Source organism: Marmota monax, unplaced genomic scaffold (assembly GCF_021218885.2).
Source record: "Marmota monax isolate L192 unplaced genomic scaffold, Marmota_monax_Labrador192_F-V1.1 WCK01_AAM20220418_F8-fsc00086, whole genome shotgun sequence".
Classification (NCBI taxonomy): domain Eukaryota; kingdom Metazoa; phylum Chordata; class Mammalia; order Rodentia; family Sciuridae; genus Marmota; species Marmota monax.
The window spans coordinates 3,319,464-3,345,266 of NW_026693086.1; the positions used below are offsets into that span (position 1 = coordinate 3,319,464).

Genomic DNA, 25,803 nt, shown 5'->3' on the forward strand with positions numbered 1-25,803 from the left:
GATGACCAGACAGGAATCATGAGCCTGTCTCTAAGAGAGCTGCCCCAAGTGACTTCCCACTGCCCCATCAGACCTGGCAGGACAGAGGCTCCAGGCCCTGGCTATAGATCCTGCAGGGTAATATCATATGTTACCTGGTGCGCCTCTGCATCTCTAGGGCAGGACACGAGACTTGGCACACAGTAGGTGCTCAGTAAGTGCTTATTGAATGAACAACTGGGCAAATGATGGGGACAGGCACATGAGAGTTCAAATACGTGGATGATGGATGGATGGATGGATGTACAAATGGACAGGTGGATGGAACGGCTGATGGGCAGAGGGAAGAAGGGAGAGAGCTGATTCCACTGACTACTGACAGGTGGCCACACAGGGGTCAGTCCCGTCCAAGCGGTCGCTCTGGTTCAGGTGAAGAAAAGATGAGCTTCCATCCCAAGGGTGAATGGGTGATACCGAGAGAGAACTGAGTCTGGGACTGGCTAAATGACTTGTCCCAGGTCAAATGCCTGCCCTTAGGGACTTTAGATCCTACCTAGACACACAGATATGTGTGTCAACGGGGACAAAGGTTGGGAAGGAGACCTCGGAGGGTGAAGGATGTTGGGTGAGGGGACTAATCACTTCATTACAGAAGGAGAGAGGGAGGAGACCTCAGGAGAGCCAGTTCTCACAACTGTGTTGCTTAAAAAAATAAAAAAGCATGATCATTAAAATGGGGTTCTCCCTTCAAGGTCTCGGAGCAGCGTGAATTCCAGACAATTTTGCACAGTCTCAGCGGCAAGCTCTCTGTGGGATCCTCTCACCCTCCAAATCTGTGCTCATGAGCAGGTCCCAACTGGGATTACAATGACCTACTTGGGTTGCCCTAGATTTGCTCATTATTAGTCCCATTGCATTGTTTATTATTATTATTATTATTATTATTATTATTATTATTATTATTATTTGCCTTGTAAATGTCCTCCAGCCAAACCCAGGATCATTGGTATGGACCTACAATAAATTTGCTGGCACAACCACCTGGCATCCTAAGAGTCTTCCTTCTTCCTTTAACTTTTCACCCCTGTTTTCCTCATTATCACGTCATGATGACCCTCTGACGAATCCTCACTGTCTGATGAAGTAGTCAGGGAGCCGTTAGTGTCCCCTCTGGGCAGACCGGGCCATGGCGGCTGTCTGGTTCATCCAGGCCTCACAAGATGGAGAAGAGGGGGCCCGGCTTCACGCCCCTCCTCAGCTCTGTAAAGGACCCATCACCTTCTGAGTTACCAAAGGCGGGAGGCTGGGAGTCCCCCCCAGCCCTGGTGTCCGAGTCCCTCACTGCCCACCCCCAGGCAGTCAGGAGATCCTGTTTACCCTGCAGTGTCTGCAGCCACTCACTCCCCTGTCCCCCCATCTCCTCTACACACCCCAGCCCAAGGGCTTCCCATTGCAGGGGTCAGCAGGTGTCCGTTCCCAGCCCTCCCCCCGTCTCCAGCACGCTGTCCCCACAATGGGGACAGGAGGGCGTTGCTGGAGAAAGGAGCCCACATCCCATCACCCCTTTCCTTGACCGGCTTCTGCCACTAAAACCCAAACCCCTTCACCTTCCCCGGGCCCTTCCCTCCCCTCCCGCCTCAGCAGTGCCTTCTCCGTGGCTGGCTGGGCTGTAGCCAGTGGGCCACCTCTTACTGCCTCCACTCAAGGCCCAGACACATGCTGCTCCTTGTCCCTGGAACACTGTCACCTCTGGCTCTTCTTGAGGGGTCAGCTTTCTCCTCCTTCCGATTGTAAATGTCAGTCACTTCAACAGGGAGGTTCCTGACCAGCCTAGCCTCCTTGGTCTCCCTGTCCATTTCCTGGCTGAAGGCGGTGGCTTCCTCCTCCTCTTCCTGTAATGTGTTTGCATGAGTTCAAGGTCTACACCACCACGCCCGTGACGAACTGGAGTGTAGCTTCCAATGTCCGAAACCTGAAACCCGGGAGGTGCCCAGTAAGCACCTGTGGAATAAATGAACTTCAGCAAATGGGCAGAATTAAACACTCCATTGGTTGCATGTATGAACAAGCACAAGGTCCCTCTTCTTATTCAAAGGATTCCTGATACGTTCCCCTGATTCATTTTATACTTACACGTGTGGTATCTGTGTATAAAAAGTTCCTCAGTCCGTGGTTACTAAACGGATGGATGGGATGGGATCTATGCTTTTCATGGTTTTGATTTCACAGATTTTTTCTTTTTTAATTTCCTTACTTTTCATCGCTTCTCGGCCTTTTGGTTAAGATCAAGTGTAGTATCTGTTCTTATCAGTTTAATTTCCTTACTTTTTGTTAAAAACCAAAATTATAATCCTTTTGCAATCGCCTTTCCTTCATATTCTCTTTCCTAATATTCTATCTCCTTGGGAAGCTTGGTTCAGGTTACATTCTAATTACAGACAAAAGTTCTCATGAGCCGGTGCGATGGCGCACGCCTGTCATCCCAGAGGCTTGGGAGGCTGAGGCAGGAGGATTGAGAGTTCAAAGCCAGCCTCAGCAATTTAGTGAGGCCCCGGAGCAACTTAGAAAGATCCTGTCTCAAAATAAATAAATAAGGGCTGGGTTCTCAGCAGAATTCTCAGCAGTTCCATAGGGAAGAGCCTCTGGGTTCACTGTCATTTTGAAGTGAGTTTTGAAGGGTAGCCAGCCAATCAGAATTGAGCATTTTATGTAGTTCTCCCACCATGGGGATAGGAGGGCGTTGTTAATATTATCACCACTACAGATGAGGAAACTGAGGCCGCATCATAAAGCAAAGTGCAAGAGACATATCACTGTAAGTAAGCTAGTAAGCGGTTGCTTCTGATTGACAGAGTTCCTAGGAACTCCAAGTCAAGGTTCACCCCGGGAGATGACGGTTACTCTCTAAGGAAGGAAGAGATAGATGCAGGATACAAACCTGTGTGGAGTGAAGCCCTCATTAACCTCAGAAGCTAGATGGGAGCCACTTCTTGGTTAAAAAGTATTTATTCACCTGCTCTATCTTCTGTATCCTCAAGTCATTTCTCCATAAGAAGATTTACTTTATTCCTTCCAAAGAATCTCTCTGGGCTACTTTATTTGATCCTAGTAAATGAAACTTTGGGTATATGGTTAATCAAAATCCCCCAAGCTTAATTAATCTAACACCACCTTACCCAGTGATAAATTCAATTAATGAGCATATCATTTAAAATTCAATACCCTTGAGTGTTCCACATCCATTTGTGTATTTAATTCTTTATATCCCGGAAAACCAAACTTTAAAGAATGGGGTTTCTATCAATGACACCAAAGACTACTTAAGGTGAGAGTGATTGAATATTAAGCACCCACACCAATACAGAGAAAGGCCATCTTTCACCAAATGTGGAAGTGGGTTAAATACGCATATAGAGGCTAGAAATACTGGTGGAATTGTAATACTCTTAAACGTATTATTTGGATTCTTAAAAATGCCATACATCATTTCTTTTCAAAGAGCAACAGATGCAATTTCTATTTATTTTTACAAAAGAAGAGTGAGTTTCAATGACCTAACCCCTACGTTGTCAGGTGCTCATTAAGAGAAATGGGTCTGGGCGTACTAACTTCAGTTTCTCGTTTTCATTACCTCGTGGGAAGGTGGACTTCCTCTGGAACTGCTGATCAGTCATGCCATCCTGTCTATCAGGGACCATAGACTGGAAGTTTGAGAATCCGGTTCCTCCTCCCACCAATCCATGCCAGATGCCCTGGTGCTCCGGGCTTGGGGCCGATGGCCTACGGTAGCCTTCTCTGCTGTTTGTGATCGCTGTGATTGACAAAGGACAAGTGGCCAGTGCCTGGGAGTCACTGTCCCCTATAAGACTCACTCTTCTGACTCTTGTAAGTGACCAAACAGTGACCATTTGGAGCTGGTGTCACTTATTAATAGATCAGTGGGTGTGCAACTTGGGGGCAACTCCATCCGTCAAGGCTCCTGTTGAGAGGCCCCAGACTCCGTCGTCCTCCGCCATTTTCCCTTCTTTCACCCACACCCTTTCTAACAGCAGCCATTGTTTTAAAGACCTTCATATATATGCCGATTTCCAATTTATATCTCTCCATCTATTAGTTCTCCTTTTTGTAAGTCCAGCTATCTCCGGAACATTCTAGTTGGGTGACTAATGAGCACTCAGAAACGAGCCTGCCCAGAGCCAACTGGGTCTGAATGGAACGGCACAGCAGCCCCCTGCCGTCAGGGGGCTTGGGGAACATTTGGCAACGGGGATGCTCCAAGGCCTCAAGAGCTCAAGGGCCTGCTCTGAGACTCATGGTCAAATCGGGAGCAGGGTCAAAGCAAAACAGGAACCGTTCCCCCCTGAGCGGATCCCTCAGCCCAGATGGGGAGGAAGGACAGAGCTCCAGGGAGCTGGTCCCAAGCCCACTCCCCTTAGCCCTGCAGGGTCACCTCCCTACCTTCTCCTGCTCTTCTGAGTGCAGGATGGATTGTCACCCCCTGATTGCAGAACTGTAAGGAAACATCAGCCCCGGGCGCGTCCCATCTGCATGGGCTGTTTCCCGCTGTTCTGCCTTCTCATCTGCAAGTCCAGCCCTAGCTGTTTGGAACATTCCTCTTTTTTCTTCACAGCTTTGAGGAGCCAGCCGCCCGCCCCCCCCCCCCCACCCAGCTCTCTCAGGAGTGAGTGGGTGGCCACACTTCCTTGAACACACCCTGGGCTTCCTCCACGATCCATTGCCATGTTCCATTGCACCCAGCACCCTGGGCTTCATCTTCCTGCAGCATTAAAAACAGCTTGGGGCTTGGGAGTCTCATGATTCCAGCCCAGATCTCAGCCCGGTGACCTAGGACTGGAGTATTTTGGATTGGGTTACTCTCTGAGCCTCACTTTTCTTGGAAAATTGAGAATCAGAGAACTCCCTCCCCGGGATTAGGAATTAAAGAATGTGTTCCCCACAGAAATCAACTAATAGCAAAGCCACCTCATAAAGCAGGTGTTATAGATGCTTCATCATCATTAAACACTTTGCTTCGCTTGCCTGCATATCAAAAGGTAGCAATAGAGGTTAAGGCAGCAAGAGAGATCTTACTGCAATCCAGGTGGGCAGCAAGAGAGGTCTTACTGCAATCCAGGTGGGCGATCTTGGGTAAGTCCCCCAAACTGCCCTGTGCCTCAGTTTTCTTATCTATAACCTAGGGATGGAAGTGATTTTTGCCCCCACAGAATTATTGTGAAAGATAATGGGGTTTAACTCTTGTAAATCTCTGGACTATTACCTGACACTTAATAAGGTGTCAGTAAATATTAATAGCAAACATATGTAGATGTTAACTTTTAGGTTTTGTAAGAGATCTCCCAAATAAGCTGTGGACTCCCTGTTGTCTGGGACTGTGGAATATTGGTCAGGATATCCTAGGGCTCAGAAAGAGTATCTGGCCTATAGTGATCCATCAGAAATTGCTTAGTAAGTGAACAAATAAATAGGTACCAGGTGATGGGCATTAATGCCCAGCGAGTCCTGGTCTTGACCATTAAGAGGAATTTTACCTCCTTGCCCTACCCTGGCACACCATCCCAGCCCGTCCTAGAGACACAGAATAACCTAGACTACAGCCGGGTGCAGTGGCTCACGCCTACAATCCCAGCTGCTCAGGAGGCTGAGGCAGGAGGATCGCAGGTTCAAAGCCAACCTCAGCAATGGCGAGGCGCTAAGCAACTCAGTGAGACCCTGTCTCTAAATAAAATACAAAATAGGGCTGGGATGTGGCTCCGTGGTTGAGTGCCCCCCCAAGTTCAATCCCCCCGTACAACCCCCAACAACAACAAAAAGAATAACTTTGACTACAAAGACATAAGCGTGCTGAGGACTGAATTCAGTGCAGGGTGTAAGATGACATCACAAAGAGCCCTTAGAAGGAAAAGAAACACACACACTCGTTCAGGGCACTCTCTGGCAAAATGAACAGTGATTTACTTCAGCAAATGGCCAACTGTGAAATATTTACAGCAAATTCCCTCCACCTTCTGGGGTGGTAGCGGCCAAGGGAGCCTGGCAGTGTAGGCAGTAAATGCATGCAGGATGCAATTTCCATTCCAGCGGCCCCGTTTCCTGCAGCAACCTTGGGCGACAGCGTCATTTATATCTTCCACGCACACAATCTTTTTCTGCATGTGCACGAGTCTCGGTTACAGGCAGTTGAGGTTTGTGTGGTAGGCATTATGCATTTATGAGCCAGAGCAAATGTTGACTAGTGTTAGTAATTCATCCAGGGGTGGAGGGAGAGAAGAGCGGAGGAGCAGCCAGGCACGTACTGTACTGGTTCCCCCACGAGATGGCACGGACCTAGGATGGCATGAGGTTTTGGGAAACAGCTGGAGTAGAGATGTGCTGCCCATCTGGAAGCAACTGCTCTTCCAAGCACGTGCATCCAATCCACGAGATCAGCATAGAAGTGGCGGCGGGCTCAGTCTGTAGACCTTTCCTATCCCCGTACCTACCCCAGGGTATGCCATCTGTACATGTGTCTATGCCCAAGTATTTCTCTAGCTCAGATCTCTTCCTGACTCATCTGTTTACAGCTTACCTGACATTTGGATGCTATGGGGCATCTCAAGAGTAACATCACCTCACCGTGGCAGAGCTGTTGACCTCCATGCCCCACAATCAAGTCATCTCCCAATGTCTTCCACCAACTCACTACGAACTTGATTCTTCCCGGGATCTCGCTAGTACCTTGGGGTTACCCTGACACGCCTCTTCTTCTTACATGCACACAGAAATTCTATTGGCTCTTGCTTCCAAATATGTCTCTCATCTCTCTACTTCACGATCCTCATCCTCATCACTTACCTGCAGGGCTGCAGATGTTTCCCTGAGGATTTCCCTGTGTAGCCATTTCTTAGTGCCTCTGATAAAGTGGCCTTTATTGTCATTCAGATCATAACACTTAGTTCTCTGCTCAAAAAAAAAATATACTGAAGATGTTCCATTGCACTCTGCATCTGAATGCAATGCAAGTTGCAGCATCTGGCTTTGCACGACCTCTCTGATCAAATCTCCAGTCACACTGGCCTAAGAGCACTGCCACCTCAGAACCTTTGCACTGTTTCCTTCCCCTTAGCACAGTCTTCTCCTAAAGAACCTCATGGTTTGTTCTTTCAGTCTGTTCAAATGTGCGTGTGTGTGTGTGAGAGAGAGAGAGAGAGAGAGAGAAGAGAGAGAGAGAGAGAGAGAGAGAGGGATCATCAGGCTTCTTGAATTCATATTACAGCAGTAGTCCAAATTAAGTCACAAGGATGGAGATGAACGTGACTTGTGCACAGGTGAAGGGAATGTCACTTGCTGCAAGCGCTTGGTAAACCAGACTGGCCTCATCTCCTGAAGGTGAGCATGTCCATTGTTTGGAGTGGACCCTGGTGAAATTCTAGCCCTTGTATCTCAGGAGGCATGTTCAGGAATCCACGTGGCAGCCTTGTTCAGAAAGCAAAACCACAGGAACAGCACCACTGCCCGCCATCCAGCCCGTGGCTAAATCACCTCCCAGTAACACAACGGATCATTTTGCAGAAGGGAAAGTGAATGGACGCGAACCAAGTGCAACAACAACAAAATAGGGAATCTACAAAGATTATTATTTACTTTTTAAAAAATGAACAGAAGATGGAAGAGAGCATTGTGCCATTAAAAAAAAAAAACAGCGGAACTAAACAATGTGTTGTTTAGAAGCACAACATATGATCTGTCCGCACACCCAAGAATGCTAAACACAACGTTCAGAAGAGCGGGAGTTTTTCTCTCCCGGAAATTCTCCAGCTGTTTCGGCTTTCAGCCTTTTTGGTCTCCTGTAGGTGGGTGGGTGGGTGACGTGACTGGTCCTGGTCAATCAATTAGAAATGATGCAGATCATTTCAGGCAGAGCATTTAATTGCTAGTGTGATGCTCTTGCAAAAGCTTACCCGCTCTCTGTCCCTCTCTCTCTCCTCCTCCTCCTCCTCCTCCTTCTCTGCCCCCACATCCATGCCTCTGGCACAACATCTGGTAACGTATGTGATAGACGCAATGGCGTTACTCATTTTTAGTTTGGGTCATGACGTCACGTGTGCAAGCACAGTAACCCCCCACCCCCCATGCAGATTCTGCATCCACAGATTCGACCGACTGTGGCTCAAAAAGATGGGGAAAACCACATCTATATGGAGCATAGACGGAATTTTATTTCCTGTCACTATTCCCTTAGCAGAACAGTATACCATCTATTTACATAGCATTTATATTGTATTGGGTCTTATAAGTAATCTAGAAATGATTTAACATATATGGGGAGATTGTGCAGGTTATATGCAGCTCAAACACAGCTTCACGGAAGGGACTTCAGTCCCTGGTGGTCCTGGGATGCACAGAAGGGTGACCGGATGCGGGTGCATGCGTGTCTACCTCTGTGTGTGCATATGTGTGTGGACACACAGTAGGCATATTTGCATGTGAGTATGTGCATATTCCAGGGAAGCCGGAAAGGACTTCAGATCAACTGAGCTGTGACCAAGGGTTGGCTCAGTCAGCGGGCAGGAGGGACAGGCAGTTGCAAGAAGTCAGAGCCTCACAGGCAAATGATGGGTTGTGGCAAAGTCTGTGGGGTCTGCAAAGTGTCAGGAAGTTCCAAGAGGCACAAAGGCAGGGTAGGGGGGTGGGCATTTTAAAGGGTGTCAAGACTGTGGCCAGAACACAGGCTCCTCATGGGGGAACCTCAGAGGCTCAGATTTATTCTGGCCTGCAGACCCTACCTGGGAGTCCTGATCCTCTCCTACTTCTTCACAGTCCACCAAACTTCATCAATTTCCTCCTATGATTATTTTCACATAGATATTTTTCAATGCCCAAAGCACACGCGAGGCTCCACCTGTTCGGAGGGCTGCCGGGGACACAGGGGTTCCTGGCAAAGACACATCGTAGCATCTGGAAAAAGCAGGGGGTTCATCTGATCCATCCCTGCTGCCCCGGAACCAGGGGCGATGGGTCAAGGATGGAAATGAGGCATCAACGTCATCAGCGTCGGCAGCAGGGGACAGGGCGGGGAGGTGTCCCAGCAACCTGGCCAAGCAGTACTCCTGGCTGAGAACCAGCTGCTGGACTGTTAGAAATACAGAGGTTCAAACCCCTGAAGGGTTGGCGAAATGATCCAGGTGACACGGGAGCATGACTGAGCACAGCGTCGTGACAGGGAGCTGCCAGACTCGGTTAGACCTTTGATACACAGACCCGTGACCCAGCAGCCCACCTCCCTGTGACTCCCATCAGGAGCTGCTCCAACAAGGGCATAAAGAGGCGTGGGCAAGGCTGCTCAGGTCGGCCGTGCTTGTCATAAGGGAAATTGGTTACAACAGACGGATCCCTCCATAGAGGGGAGGGACCCGGACGAAACGCAGCAAATGATGTCACGGACACATAGGACCATATAGCACAGTGTGCTCCACTGTCGTGTGTAATTATTATGCACCGATAAAACCATAAAAAGGAGAGTCCAGTGGAGAAAAACATTCCATAGGGCGCCATTCATTTAAAAATGGGATGTGCACTGATGTGGAGGGAGCTCAAAGAGTTCTATTGCATAGAGATCCAAATTTTCAAGGGCCAAAGAGATATGATGCTGTTTGTGCCAGTAGACTCCCCAATGTTTCCATGGGTTCACCCACAACTATATTATGTATTCTGTATGATTTCTATGGGATTATATGTATCTGTGTGTGTGTGTGTGAGTATGTGTGTGTGTGTGTGTGTGTGTGGACTGAGCTAGGCACAGTGGTGCACATCTATAATCCCAGCAGCTCAGGAGGCCGAGGCAGGAGGATCGCAAATTTGAGGCTAGCCACAGCAACTTAGTGAGGACCTGTCTCAAACTAAAATGGGCTGGGGATGCAGCTCAGTGGTTAAGCATCTTTGGGTTCAATCCTCAAAACCAAAAAAACATACACCAAAAGGACTCCCTTGGGCAGTGTAGAGGTGGGGGAATTGGTTTCCAAAAGCCTCTGACTCCAACAGGGCTCGGTGGAGGAGGGTTCAGCTACGAGTCTGGTGAGAAGACAGAGCTTTTCTGAAGATCCACGTGACGCCCCAGGTGGCGGGGTAGGAGACGCCTCTCCAGAGAGGGAGCAGTGGTATTTGTTGTCCTGGGTACTAAGCCAGCCTTTGGGACATAGACGGGACAGCTGAGTTACCCTGACTCAGAGCAGTCAGTGTACCCATCCTAACCAGGAAGCGCTGGCTAAAGGCTTATTTATGGAGGTGCTGCCCACAGTCCTTGACAGGGGACAGGAACAGGGGGACACTGCAGCAGCCTATGGAAGGTGTGTTGGGACAAAAATCATCAGTGAGTCCAGACAGAGGTGAAACGTCAACTGAGGCCCCTGCCCTGCCTCCCTGTGATCTTTCAGCCAATGCAAAACCCTATCCTGCCCGGGCGAGTGTGGGAACACCCGGGCAGGAGTGTTTGCAGAAGAGAGCAGCAGAGGATTGGCTGCTCACCAGGAAAACAATTCCTGGGCCAGTGGCGCTTTCTTTGGCGGTTGCTCTTGTGCTTGTGTGATCACCCCGCCAGCTCGGAGCGCGGACCCCAGACCCAGGCCTGGATCTGCCCGAAGCCGTCTCTGTCTTAGGAGCTGGAAGCTGCCTAGGACTCTGAGTGCAGCCCTTGAGCCATCTGTCAAAACAGTGAAGGGGGCTGGTAAAGGCATTCACCATCGCTGACAGCTGGAAATATGCTGGAAATGTTGGAGATGGGGGAAAGGCACCTTCTCCCAGGTGCGGGACCTCCATGCTCAGGTGGAGGCCATCTATTATCTCTAAGGTCCCATCTGCGGGGGTACTCAGAGTGCAGACGCCTTTCCATTCGGAAGGAGGTGAAGCTCTCCTTTAGAAGATCAATGGATAGGTGTGATCGGTCAAGGAATTAAAGACCAGAATCAGGCAATTGGGTAAAGATGGGGAGAGAAAATTCCTGTTTGATTTTTTTGGAAAAAAAAAATCATACAAGAAAAATCTCAGTTTGGTGCTAGTAGATCTTTAATACCTAACACTGCTAATTTCCCTTATCAGAAAGAAAACATCAGGGTCAGTTTCTGGGGGGCAGGATTGTATTTTTTTTCTTATGGTCACCTCCTATTATGACATTTGCCTGAGACATCTTTAGTGGCACAACAAATTGCCATAAACCAGGGCTAAAAATAACACATTTATGGTCTCACAGTTGCTGTGGTTCCCTGTTTCAGGGTCTCTTATGAGGCTCTGGTCAGGGTGTTGGCCAGGGTTGGGATCTGAAGTTCAACCGGGAAAAGTTCCACTTCCCAATGTTTGTGGTTGTTTTCAAGATTCAGTTTCTCGTGGACTATTTACAGAGGACCTCAGCTCCTCGCTGGCTTTGGTCCAGGGTGTATCTCCGTTTCTAGACAAATGGACTCCTCCATATGGTGTCTTACTTCATCAGAGCCAACCAGGGGGAGAGCCACTCGAGAGAGTCAGCAAGATGGGAGTCACAGCAAGTCTCAGCCTTGCCCACCTTCAAGGGGGCAGATCACTCCAGGACATAAGTACCAAGAGGTTGGGATCATTGAGACTGTCTTAGGGTTTGTCTGACGCAGCAACTGTAACTGTTTTTCCATTCAACATAGTGGTTCACAAGTTCTGCTTTAAATAGATACATGTAACCAAAGAAGAAAGAAATAGAATTTAAAATGTTGAGTCCAAGATACCGTGAGTATATATGGATATCCGGAAATGATGGAATATGTGCAAGATCAAAGATCAAGAAGTTCCCCATGTTATCAGGATGTGTTAATCGTTCTTGTTTATTTATTCATCTGGGTCCAGCCATCTGTTTATCCATCCGTGGAATAACAAGATATTCTGGTCTTTCTGGGCATTTGATTTAGAGATGTGTTTCTAAATCATGGCTGCATTTTAGAATTCCCTGGAGCTTTTAGAAATACGAGGAGCTGGGGGTGCAGTGGCACGTGCCTGTCACCCAGCGCCTCAAGAGGCTGAGGCAGGAGGATCACGAGTTCAAAGCCAGCCTCAGCTATGGCGAGGTGAGACCCTGTCTCTAAATAAAATACAAAATAGGGCTGGGGATGGGGCTCAGTGGTTGAGTGCCCTGAGTTCAATTCGAGAGATGACAACAGATCAATTTAGTCTGAATCCTTGGCTATGTGGACCAAGGAGTTCTAATGGGCCATCAGAGTTGCGATCACTAGTGTGGTGACTTCAGGGTATGGATCCACTTGCAGGAAAATCAAAGATGCACAGATTGCAGGCTCAGCTTGATTCTTGTTCTCCAAAGAACAGAGTCTCTGAGGAGGTGGCAGGCTGAGCCCCAACACGGAGCTCCCGCCCTTGTCCCGAGTCATGGACCTTATCCTTGACCCGTAACTTGACCTCCAGCATCATCTCTAGCACCGAGACCTTCAGTTGAAATTCCAGGTCAGCACTTCCTCTACTTTGCTTCCCAGGGGCAGGAGACAGGGGAATCTGTGCTCCACGTGTGTGGTTGAGGATGGAGGTTGCTCTTTATCGATTTAGGGATTGTCAGCTGAATTGACCAGTACGAAGAGTGACCATCAGCCTCCTCGGCTGGCTGGCCTCCCTCAGCGTTTCCTACCCTCTCAACACGTGGGAACAGAGATGGGGTCTTAGGTATCACCAGCTCAGGCATGAAATGAGCAAGCGTGTGTGTGTGTGTGTGTGTGTGTGTGTGTGTGTGTGTGTGTGTGAGAGAGAGAGAGAGAGAGAGAGAGAGAGAGAGAGAGAGAGAGAGAGGACTTTCAGCTGGTACGTAGATGTTTCAAAAGCTATAGTGGATGGTCCAATTCCAGCTCATGCAATAGAACTTTCCAGGATGATGAGAATCTCCTGTCTGAGGCTCCAAGGCAGCACCTGTCTGTGCTCTGGGGGCCTGAGAAATGTGGGTCGTATCGCAAAGAAGTTGACTTTCTAATTTCAGCTGATTTCCATGTGTGTAGTCACCTGTAGCTAAGTGGCGTCTGCATTGGGCGTCACGGATGGAGGTACGTAGTGGAGATCTGTTGTGGGAAGATGGTGGGGGAGGTGCTGTATTCTGTAATAAGGGAAGAGCAATTGTCAGCTCCCTACGAAGGAGCTTCCCGGAACAGAGAGAATTTTGACGAAATGGAATTTGAGGTGGGTTGGCCTATCCTAGGGGCCCAGTAGACCCCAAGTAGGGGTATGGAGCTTTATTTTAATATGGTGAGAGATGGTTGGAAGGATTCAAGTCCCAGAGTGAGACCATCACAACCACCAACACTTAGGTCAATTTATCATATAGTCTTTGTGTACATCGGCTGACCCAGTCTTCACAGTAATAATTCCAATGGGAAAAAAAAATGTCATCGTTATTACCCATATTAAATTCAAGATAGAAAATAGAGGCGCCAAGAGGTTACCCAACACGCATCCCGGTCTACAAGTTGCAGAATTAGAGTGCGGAGCAGGGCACGCAGGACCAGAGCCCACGCTCTTGACCACTGGGCTACACTGCCTCGTTCTTGGCCCGTGTCTGCTTTTGGAAAAAAATCCCTCTTGCTCAGTGAGGAACGAAACTGGGAGAAACAGGCCCTAGGACGAGTGGCAGCGAGAGATGACAATGCTGTGGACTAGGGATGTGGCAGAGGAAGGATGGGGTGATGGGGAGGAGGAGCTAGCCTTGAAGCGTGTCTTTCAAATAGAAGCGACAGACAGACATTCTGGACGTGGCTTGCTGGGGGGGCTTCAGGGTGAGCGAGGAAAGGAAGAGCCGGCGATGGCTTCCAGTTTGGGACCCAGCTGGTCAGCAGTGGAGGCCTTTCCTGGGTGAGGATGACTGGGGTGGGTGTCCTGGGGCTGCGGCGGGGAGGGGGGTACCATCACGTGCCGCGTCGGGGAACCCACTGGGGATAATTCTGTGCTTCTCTTTGAGCACACATTTTCCTTTCTCCTTTCATTTTTTTCTCCTCCCTCCTCCCTTCCTAACTGCTCTCCTTCCCTTCTTTATTTCCTGCCATCATTCAACAAATATTTATTGAGACCTACTTGGTGCCAGAGAGCAAATCCATCTACCAAAGAGCCTGCCCACCTCCCTTATTTGGAGCTGCATGCTTTAGGACACACAGGTGACACCCAGGAAAGAGAGCTCGCAAACCGACGCTGCATGAAGAGATGGACCACGGACAAGATGAGTTCAGAGATCAGTGAGCCCTAGGAGGTGGACACAAGAGGCTGATGGGAAGGACAGTGCTTGGAGACACGGTGCCCGGGTGGGAGATTGCACTCAGGGGAGGCTGCATCTGCTCTGAGAATAATATGGAGAAGGGACCAATTAAGGGAAGAGCAGCGTGTGTGAGGGAGAGACAGACTATAGGTGATTGATATGCATGTGTATCTGATAATATAAAAGTGTGTGTGTGTGTGTGTGTGCGTGCATGCGTGCGTCTCTCTAGGTGTGCACCCACCTCCTGTCCTATCTGTCATTTCTCCATCTGTTCTAGGATCCGATTGATCGGTTTGAAAATCTGTTGAGCATTTCACGCACCCCAAGCTGTGAAAGTCAGGTCTAAATACAGACACCGTAGGAAGCACTAATTAATTTATGATTGTATTTTACATCACTGAAACGAGAGCTCCTGATTTGGGGACGCAACTTTCTGAAGGAAATAGCTCAAGGGCAAGGTAGAAGGTTCTTGCCTGGGCATTTTGTAGAAGAGACTGTCCTGCTAGCCAAGTCCAAGGTACAGGGGAAGGGGACTCCCGGCTGCATTCCATCAGCCGAGGATGAATTCCCTTCCATGTCAGGTCTCGATTGCAACCAAACTCTAGAGCTGGCACGGAGCCTGATGGCAAAACACCCTTATTCTTCACAGAACATTCACATCTGCCATTGCTATGGATGAATGGAATAAGCCCTGAGACTTCATGTCCATAGCCAGGCAAGGCATTCTCAGAGAAAAAGGCTCTCACTAACGCATCATCCCGCCTTGCTGACCAGGTTCCTTGAACCATGAGGGAAAAACACACAACCATGATTTACAGAAGAACAAAGATCTTTATAAGGATGCACAAGAGGTAAAAATTAAATGACCTACCATCTGCATAGGTCCTAAACCGGCATTCTCTGAGAATGCACCACAAAGAGACAGGTTTCACAGGTAAGAGCAACAATAAGGAGCCCCCTGCAAGGTGCACGTGAACCTTATAAAACATGCGCCCTGGCTGGTGGTGATCGGAGGAGACTGAGGTTAGAGGGGGCTAAGTAGATTCCCCAAAGTCATTAAGAACCAAGATGTCAGAAGGAGCATGCTAGTCTGCAGCCAGGGCTCCAGGGTCACTTGCCTAAGCAGGTAGAAGATGGTGCTCGGGGGCCATGACTGCACATTGGCAAGCCACTGACAGTGTCTCATCCAAGAAAATGCTAAATGCTAACCACCCAGATTCGGCCATTCCACATTGTATCAATTTATCACATTGGACTTCATATGTATGTAAAGTTAATGATTCATTTAAAAAGAGGATCTGGGCTGTTTCAAAGGGCAGGTGGACTAAAACCAAAGGTAGCCCAAGAAAAGGCAGAGAGTGAATGGAAACTTTGCCAAGTTGCCTTCATTCAGAGCAGGGTCTTCATGAGTCCGAGGCTGAGAGTTGGGGTGCCCCACGAGATTAGAGGCTGTCAGGCTTATACGTGCGTAAATGGCAGGGGCAGCTTCAGCAAGAACCAACAGAGCTTGGCTGTCAGCAGGATGCAGGTGAGAGGGTAGGAGGGCTGGCAGCCTCTCTGAGACCGTGATGGGTTAACACCCAGCTGGATGTGAAGGCCTGAGGTAGAGAGGCCCCAGAGCCCGGGCTTCCTGAGAAAAGCTCTCTCCTGTCACTGTCTGTTCAACTGTGTGCACAAAGTGCCTGGGCAGACACGCTGACACTTCTGTCATCGTTATTTAATTGTCACACCTGCCCTTTGAGACACTAAGCCTGAGGAAAAGAAAATATGATAAACTAGCTAATAGAAGATGGTGTGCGAGGGACTGCAGAGGGACACACTTTGAATGTGTTTGAATCAAGTGTCAGAGACGTGCACTTCAGATGGGCTCCCTGGTCGGGGGCAGGCCAAGTGTTTTCCATAATCTTGTTCATTCGAACTCGAGGAATATTTTGTCTTAGAACCTCCGGAGGGGGATGGTCCAATCACAAAAGATAAAGGAGGGGAGGAAGAGTCCGTGGCCTGAGGATATGGATTGGAAGCTGAGGGTCTAGGCGGGCAAGTGATTTAGATTTTAGATCTGTGCTTTCCAATCTATCAGCTTCAGAATTCTTGGAAAGGATTTCTGCTTCCCTTAATGGAGACCAAGCATTGAGCATAAAGAAAATCCATAAAATAAATCTCATGAATACACACACACACACACAGATATAAAGAAACCTTTAGAAAATGCAGATTCAGTGATGACTCAATCACAAATGCACTTTTTAAAGGATTCTTAAAATCCTCGTTGCTTTCTGCCCATAGGTGCTTTCTAACTCAAACGATATGGAAAAGTCAGCTTCTGTCATCTGGTGGTCTGTCGCTGTTAATGACCAGTGACCACACTCGGAGAGGTCGGGGATGACAAAAACCAACGCTCACAATTGGCACAGTGTGAAGCGGGGGGGGGAGGGTTCCTACATGGGAACCAAGCTCTTCCCTGCGATGAAGCTTCCAAATGGTTAGGCTCCTTGGGGTGGCAAGGAGAAAGAGAGTTCTGGAATCCCACTGGCGTTATGTGCCTAATTGAAGCCGTTGGCTGTTCTTAGAGTGGGCTGGTTCGATGCCCATTTGAGAAGTGGGGTTCTGTGAACTTGAGTCACCACGTACAGGGGGGATGCATGTCCAAGGCAAGCAGTAATAATCCTTGAGAATCAATGCAACAGAGAGATTCATTTGTACCTACTGTGTGCTCCGTGATAGCAAGAGGCACCTTCACTGGAACATGCTCTGTGCCGGGTGCCTGATCTCTTTTCTTGTGAATGAACAGGAGATGGCCTGGTCTCCAATCTACGAGAGAACCAGGAATTGAAACGTGATGCGAGTTGCTCGTAGCAAGCGTGATTCAGAGATGGGGCCCTGGAGCGCAACCCTCAACCATGGACCTCTGTCAGGATGCGGCTGCCCTGGGGGAGCTTTTACGGGTGTTGAGTGTAGCTCTAGATTCAAGTGGACCCTGAGCCACAGACGTCCAGCCTGAAACTCTGGACCAGTCTGTGTCTTCAGAGCCGCAGTGTCTCCTCGCCACGCTGGTTTTCTATTTCAGAAAGTGACAACTTACTCAGAGGAAAGTCCTGCTCTGGGTTTTACCTTCTAATAAGCACAGCGCCAGGCACACTGTAGTTGCTAAATTAATGAATGAAATTATTTCACAAACTTTGATCCGACGAAGACAAATATATATATATATATAGTACAGGAGATCAAGATGGACATCTGCTAACAGTGTCGAAGTGAAGGTCTTGAGTGTGGCATTGCTGTGCCATCTGGGGCTCATGATGACTAAGTCTTCTTCTGAGCTCTGGAGAAGGTACCACATACCTCAAAACCATGCCCTACCCCCGGCCAGTTTCTCTTTGGGGGTGGATCCAAGAATAGGGTTGCGGGGGGGCCTTAACATTATGGCTGGTGTTGTGGTTTGGATCTGAGGTGTCCTCCCGGAGCACCTGTTGGATTCAGGAATGTTTGGAGGTGAAATGATTGGCTCGAGAGAGCGGTAACCTAACCAGGCCGTCCTGGTTTGGATGGACAGACTGAGTGGTGACCGTAGGCAGGTGGGGCTTGGCTGGAGGAGGTGGGTCACTGAGGGCCATGCTCTGGAAGGATTCATCTTCCCTGTGGCCCCTTCCGTTGCTCTACTTACTGGCCACCATGAACAGAGCAGTGCTCTTCACCACATCCTTCCGCCATGTTGTTCTGCCTCACCTTTGGCCTGCAGAAACAGAGCTGGCCCACCAAGGACTGAACCTCTGGAAACATGAACCAAAATAGACTTTCCCTCCTCTAAGTTGTTCTTATCAGATATTTTGGTCCCACAGCTGAGTAGCTCCTGCCCATTAAGGTGAAGAAGGCACCACTGGAGCAGATGCAAACCTGTGACGTCCTCATTATTCTCATCGGAAAGAGCAAGACCTGCCTTTGAAAGCCGTGAGCCAGCCCGCGGACACAGATGGTGAAGCCATGAACAGGGGCTTTCTCTCTCTCTCTCTCTTTTTTTTTTCCATTATTATTTGTCATTTATAGTGTCTCTGGCCACAAAGAAGGAGTTGTCTCATGGGATAGGTAGGATGCTTGACTTCTGATCCCTGGAGGTAAGATCCATCCAAGAGTGGTTCAAGATACTTGGGTCCTCAAAAGGCCACACACATCGTTTTTCCAAATAGTTTTCGGAGAGAAATAAATTCTCCCTCTCCCTCTCCTCTCCTTGCTGGTTGCTGGTCCTACTGAAAACCTACCCACTTCCCCTATCCGTTTAGGATGACAGCTTCGGAACTTTACACAGACTGGTTTTGATTTAGCAGAATCATCAGGAAAAATATAATGAAAATTTAGTTCTCTTTCCATGTTATACCCAGAAAGGCAGCCGACTCTGGGATTCCTGTGTCTACATCCAGACTGCCGAGCCCTCTGCGTCTCGCTGCCTCCTGGTGCATGGATTCCTCCTAACTTGCCCCCCAGCTGGAACAAAAATGGGGTCCAGGGCATCTTCTCTATCTTGGCCTCTTGGTCATTCTGCCAGGGCTCAGTTGGTGGCTACCCCTTCTCTAGGCCACGTGGTCCTCACAGACTCTGCACCAGCGCCCGTCCTCGCCCCACATTCTCCCATAGCCAGGGCATTGTGTTTGGAGACCTCAGATAGTCACCCTCCCGGGAGCCGGATGGAGCCTCTAGGAAGCAGCAGGTGATTGTCTCAGAGGTGAAGCATCGCTCAGAACCATCATGGTAGCCAAGGCGTGGATAGGGGTTCCCGTGTAGCAGGCAACCAAGGCACCTGCTGGGGTCTGGATGCATTTTGAGTGCGTCCCCCCCCCCAAATTTATATGTTGAAATTGAAATTTAATATCCATTTAATATCCACTAAGAGGTGGAAACGTCATCTGCTGATGGTGTTGAGTTGGGACCTGTGAGAGGTGATTAGGATTAGATGGTTTCCAAGGTGCAACTCCCGTGATTGATTAACGGGTGTCTTCATAAAGAGAGAGAGAGACCAAGAGACAGGGGAGCGTGTGCGCTTCCCATCTCTTCCTACATGATATGTCGCACCACATTGAGATTCTGAGAGCAAGAAGGCCATTGTCAGACCCAGCTCCTCAACCTGTGCCTCTAGAACTGCAGGTCAGAATAAGCTGATTTTCTTTGTAAGTTTCCTGGTCTCAGGTGTTTTGTTATAGTGATGCAAATTAAATTAATGCAGTGCAATGCACACGGACTCATTTTTAAACAACAGACAGCCGCTGATCTGATTTAATTTTTAAAACAACCTTATGTGATAGATAGATAGATAGAGGAATGATGATGATAATTTTATATATATAAAATCATATATGATAATTACTTGTTGTAATCATCATCATCATCATTCCATTCTATCCATTAGGAAAGCGAGGCACAGAGAGGTTAGTTAACAAGCCCAGAGTCTCACCTCTTAGGGCAGAACCCAGATTCAAGTCCAGGCAATTCGGTTAGACCAGTGGCTGTCGGTGAGGGGCAGTTTGCACTTCCTTGGGGACATTTGTGGTTGTCCTGACTCGAGGATGACACTGTCATCTGAAGGGAGAGACCAAAGATGCCACTCAGAACCCTGCAGTGCCCACTATAAAGAATGATCCATCCCGAACATTGATGGGGGTGACATTGTGGAGTCCTGGGTGAGACCTAGATCTTGATGACGTCAGAGTTATAAATGGTCTTGTTTGGGGGCATTCTAGTAGGGTGTTTTTTTTTTTAAGTTCATAAAACAGAGAAACTGTTCCCTTCCCCCAGGAGAAAAAAAAATCAGCCCCCCCCTGGGAAACGGAAGAGGGGCCGCCCTCCTTGGTGGAGAGGTTGTGTGATGGGGACCAGGGGTAGAGATGGACCCCCTGGCCTTTTCTTCCAGATGGATCTCTGAAGGGGAGACCAAACCCAGAATAGTTTCTCCCGTGGTCAGCAGAATCCGTCAGTGGTCAGAATATCATCCCACCACGTTCCGTTCTCTTTGAGTCTTCTAACTCCCTTCCAAGCCCTCAAGTGCAGCCCTACCCTTCCGCCATCGGGGATACCCACACCATCAAGTCCAGTGCTCCCCAGTACTGCTGATCCCAGCCACCTCCCAGCTGCCAAATCTCAGGACTCTGATTCATGTCTGCTGGGACCAGGGATTCTCTCTGAGCAGGCATGCCGGACAGGCTGTGGTTCCTCTACCTGAGACCACTGCCCTGACCCTGACCTTTAGGCTCCATCCAGCTGGTCTTGCAAGCTTCCTCTCCCTTTGTCACATTGAATGGTGGTCGATTTTCAGATCTCAACTCTGCCGCCTGCAAGCTGTGTGGGCTCAGCCAAGTTGCTTAACTTCTCTGTTGCTTGATACCAGGGAAAATATTAGCATCTACTTTCTTCACCTGTTTCCACAGGACTCATGCCCTTGGTGCTTCAATGACATGTCTCTGATAAATTCCTGAGTCTAAAATATCTGTCCATGCCTGGCACAACTCTTGTATTTGTTCATTATAGATCTAATCTTGGGGTTCCTTTTGACATGATCATACGAGCATGGAATATAATGGGCTCCAATTCAGTCCCTAATAATTCCCCTTTCTCTTCCCCGACTCTACGACTCGTTCTTCTATTTATTAATAGATTTTTTTATTAATGCCTATGGACAGACAGAAAGGTGAAATGCACTGTGGACTGGTCCTAGGCACATAGGAAATCACACACGTTTAAAACAAGGAAAGGGGCATGAGGCCCGAGTTTGCACTCTCCTTCTCCTTCTCCTTCTCTGATCGTTCTTTGTGGAATCTGCGCAGCCTGTCTGGCTCCTTCCCCTTCTTCCTCTCTCTCTTTCCCTCACTCTTTTTCTTCCTTTTGCCTTTATTTCTTCTTATCTCCTTTGCCCCTCCTCTCTTTCCTGCCTGTCCCCCATGCCTGCCTTTCTATCCTCCGTGGGTGGCCAGCAATGCAGATGGGGCAGAGTCGATTCTATTTGAAAAGATACTCCTGCCTGGAACAGAGACATCCTGTCTGAAGCCCAGGCCACTCTGTGAAATGGAATCTCCCAGCCTTCCTTTCTAAGAAGGCAGAGTCTGTTGAAGGGCAGAGACCATGGAAGCCTTATCATTAACATATGCCCAACACCTGGTGCATAATAAGCATCAATAAGTCTTCAGTGGAATTAATGAGGGAAAGACTATTAATGGAGCCTTCTTCCCTGTGCAGGAATTGGAGGTCCAGGGAGAGAGAGTCCCTGTTCTAAATTCATCCAGCAAAGCCGGTTGTTAAGTCGGAACAGTCGCTCAAGACTCTCACTCTACTTTGGCCGAGAGCCTTAGCCCCTGTGCAGCCCTCTCTTCTTGGATCTCTCTATAAAATTGAGGCTTTTGAATGGCTTGACTTCTCTGCCTACGGGAAGTTCTGGATCCATGATTCGGGGGTTGGAAGGCTTGCTGGAGTTCCCAACATAACTGGGCAGAGCAAAGTCCTGGCTGAGCTCTTGGGCAGGATTCCTTTTCTCTCTGATTTCACACTCCTATCAAGCACCCAGCGAGTCGCAGAAGGTTTCACCAGGATGTCGTGTGAAATTGTCCTGCTTGGCATGTGGCAGGGAGCCCGTGGTGGAGTGAATTTCCAAGTGAGATCCTTTCCCCTAGGCAGAGGGGCTGGCCCTGCTTCCTGGCCCTGCTCTAAGTGCCATTCTCGGGAGGGCTCGGAAAATACTGCTAATTTATGCATCGTTTATTCCGCTGGATAGTGCATTGGGGGAAAATGTAAGGTGCCCACATACCTCTAATTCAGGCAAGCCAAAGGCAAGTTCCACCACTGACCCTTTCAGAGAGCACGGGACGTTTATATCTCATACAGTTGACCGCTCTCTCCCTGGGCATTCATGATGGCCATTTGCTTCAGCTGAGGAGGCTCCAGAGACATATTACAAGTTGAATGATGTAGCTCGATCTGGCAAGAATTCCTAGGGATTCTGGCCTGAGTTCTTGACGTCCCAGTGGTAAGTCAGTGACAGCCTGAGAGTTCACTTCATGAGTCTCTCTTTCAGTTTCCAGTTTGGTCCCTACTGGCAGAGTGACCTTGGGCCAGTCATATGGCACTGATCACATTCTGTACTCTGGGTAAATACCGTCAGGTGGTATCCAAGAACTCAAGCCCTCGGGATTGAATTTGGACTCTGTTTTTCTGGTTTGGGGCAAATAAATCAATCTCACTGGGCTCAGATTCCCAATCTCTAAAGTGGGGATAATAATGGCAGTTTCATCAAAGAGTTGGTTCAAAACTTAACAGCTGGGATGGGGCTGGGGCCCAGGAGTAGAACACTTTTCTGGGGTATGTGAGACCCTGGATTTGATTTTGATCCCTTCTCAAAAAAAAAGAAAGAAAGAAAGAAAGAAAGAAAAATTAAAAGTCAACGTACTGAGAACCTACTATATTTGAGACATTCCCTATAGATTTTAATTCATTTAGTTCTCATGCATTCTCCATGAGAAGGATACTTGATTTCCAAATATTGAAACAGATACAAATTGCAGGTGTCCCTCAACTTATGATGGGGTGGTGTTTCCATAACATTTATTGTAAATTGAATATCAGCATCAGAAGTGCATTTGATATGCCTAATCTGCTGAACATCAACAGATCAGCAACACAGAACACTCTAGAACATTGGTTTGTTTCCTGCCTGGTCCTATGTACAGCCTGGGAGAGTATCATAGCCAGGTGCAGTGGGTGTGTCTGTAATTCCTGCTACTAAGGAGGCTGAGGCAGGAGTATCACTTGAACCCAGGAGTTCAAGATCAGCCTGGCCAACATTCCCAAAGAGAAAGTACTGTGTTACATATCTTTAGCCCAGAAAAAGATCCACATTCCAATTTCGAAGCATGGTTTCAACTGAACATTGCTTTCATATTTTTATAAAGTTGAAACATGGTTAAGTCAGACCATTTTAAGTTGGTGACCCTCTGCGCTTGGAATGAGTAACCTGTGCCGGATCCTACAGCTAATAAGTAGATTTAAACCGAGTCCGACAGGCACTGAGTCTCTGCTCTTATCCACGAAGCAGGGGAGTCCAACATCTGAAGGAGCTTAGAGAAGTCAGTCCGGACTTAGAACTTGAACTCTTCACGGCGAAACAGAGTGAGCACTCAGCTAATGGCAGCACCCAGTCTGGGTTGCATGCTAACTGGGTTGTTCTGGTTTCCCTCGAGTCCGCTGATACTGCTGACCTGTGTATGAATGGGGTTGTGCTTAGCCAGGGACCTGTGGCAGTGGGACTGGGTGGGGACGGGGCGACACAGTTAGATCCTGTCTCATAAACATTTGGGGCTGTGAGAGCATCTGTGCCATCCTGCAGAATGATTCTCGCTTCAGGGCTGTGTGTTGACGCTGATGTCACGGCTGCTCTGAGCGCCCGAGATACTGTTAACGAGCTGTTCCAAGCCCAGATGCGGTGTTTTCTCACCATATGATCCATCCACGCTGCAGTGCATGGTCTCAGACAGGCACGGCAAAAACGCAGACAGGCTGAGCCCCGTGCGTGGAAAGCCTGGGCGGGGGAGCCGTGTCCTCCAATCTGCCTCCACCCTCCTGATTTCCAGGGACCGTGTCTTCATTCCCATGTCAATCATTTATTCAATCGAGAACCACAAAGCCTTACCGAGCAAGTTACAATGTGGCAGACGTCCTATCAGGCACAGGGAACATCAAGGTGGACAAAACCATACCTATGGTCTCAAGAGCTGATACTAATCATGCAGGACCCAGGAACGAATCATAGGAGGGCATTATTCTAAGCTCTAATGTGGGTAGTTCTCAAGGACTTTGGGGAATTAAAAAGAGAAGCCAGAGGGTCACTCTGGTGGAAACCCTGGGTCCCCTGGGTTTAATTCCTGTAAAAATGGTGGTGGGGGAGTTAGTGAAAATCTTTGTAAAGGAATTAAAAAATAAAATTGTACAGCCAGCATCTAGACACCTTTCCTATTTGACAGAAGTCCCCCAATAGGCAAATGTCACGTCCCCTCTATTAGCAAAGGTAAGAGGGGCCTTCCTCGTTCTCTTACTCCCTGGTGGGTAGAGTGTGACACAGCACATGCTCTCCTCCTCCAGCCCGGGTCTCCCTGCGGGCATCTGAGACTCTGGGAGCTCAACGCCACCCCTGGCGGAGGGTGTAGCTTATACCTCCTGTTACAGTTCCAAAGTGAGGCTTGGTCCCCTCTGCCCAGAGCTGCTGATTTCCCACAAATGGGTAAACCACTCCTCCACGTGGCCTTCAGCTCTGCCCAGTGCTCTTGGAATCATCCGTGACACCTCTCCTTCTCTGGAACCCACATCCCACCCATCATTAAGGACTGTTGGCATTTTTTTTTTTAAAAAAAAGCACGTCCTCTGGCCATGTCTTCCTGGCCACCCTCACCCAGAGCCCCTCCACGTCTCCCCTGCTTTCCTGAGGTGGTCACTGTGAGCAGGCTGCTTCCTTCTGCCCTCGCCACATTACTCTCCTTTCTCAGCATCCAAAAAAAAAATAACATTAAATGTAAATCACATCACAGGCTCCTGTTTAATATTCTTCAATGACTTCTCAGTACACATAGGAAAACATATTCCAGTGTCTTCCTCATGGCCTGTTAATCCCTCCCCGACATCTTCCCCGCCATCTTTCCTGACCTTGTTTCTAGCTGCCTCGCTGTGGCTCACCCCCCCCCCAGCATTCCTGGCCTTTTTCCTGTTCCTCGAGAACCCCAAGATATGACAACATGGGCCTGTGGAAATGTCAGGTGCAGTTGAGAAGAACTTAATTAAAACCTAGGAGAGAGAAGAAAAACTGGAGTGTGGACCATTCTGGAGAAGATGGAGGGGGACGAGATCTGAAGCCAGGTGGACAGGTTGGTCTTCTCCAGTAGGAGAGGCGTCTGCTCCCATCTTATAGGAAGAGGGAGACCAGGAGGTGTGGAAATAATTGCTGGATCTGAGGCCTTGATAAGGGGACGAGGGAGGAGAACAGGAAGATCAGAACACCTACACCAGTCACAGCTAAAACCCAGGAGAGGGCCGAGGCTGGGGCTCAGCGGTGGAGCGCTCGCCTAGCACATGTGAGGCCCTGGGTTCGATTCTCAGCACCACATAAAAGTAAATAAATAAAATAAAGGTATTGTGTTCAACTACAACTAAAAAATAAATATTAGGAAAAAAACCCAGGAGACAGATCAATGGCTTGTCATTCATTCACCCATTCATTCAACAGATATATATATTTTTGAACTTCTGCTAATTGCCGGGAACTGATGTTAGGCACTAACGCTGGTATGGAGTCAATTTTGCTTAGCCATTGAACGTCAAAAAACAGAAGACGCACTGGGTGAGGCCTTGGAAAGTATCTTTCGCTTCTGAGCCTGTTTCCTTCTCTGGAATAATAATAATGCCTGCTTTGTTGATTATAGTAGTTAATTACATAGTACTACAAAGAGCATTGCGTTTGGGCTGGGGATGGGTCTTGGCGGTAGAGCACTTGCCTGGCATGCCCAAGGCCATGGGTTCAATCCCCAGCATTACCAAAGAAGAGAAAGAAG

The 25,803-nt window shown here is 48.5% G+C and overlaps 1 protein-coding gene and 1 pseudogene across 1 annotated transcript in view; both read left to right on the top strand.

Moving 5' to 3' along the window:
* The window catches only part of Hs3st4 (heparan sulfate-glucosamine 3-sulfotransferase 4), a 352,890-nt gene that overhangs the window by 321,304 nt on the left and 5,783 nt on the right, over nucleotides 1-25,803 (top strand). The window lies entirely within an intron of this gene.
* On the top strand, nucleotides 2,239-2,346 carry LOC124099575 (U2 spliceosomal RNA; annotated as a pseudogene).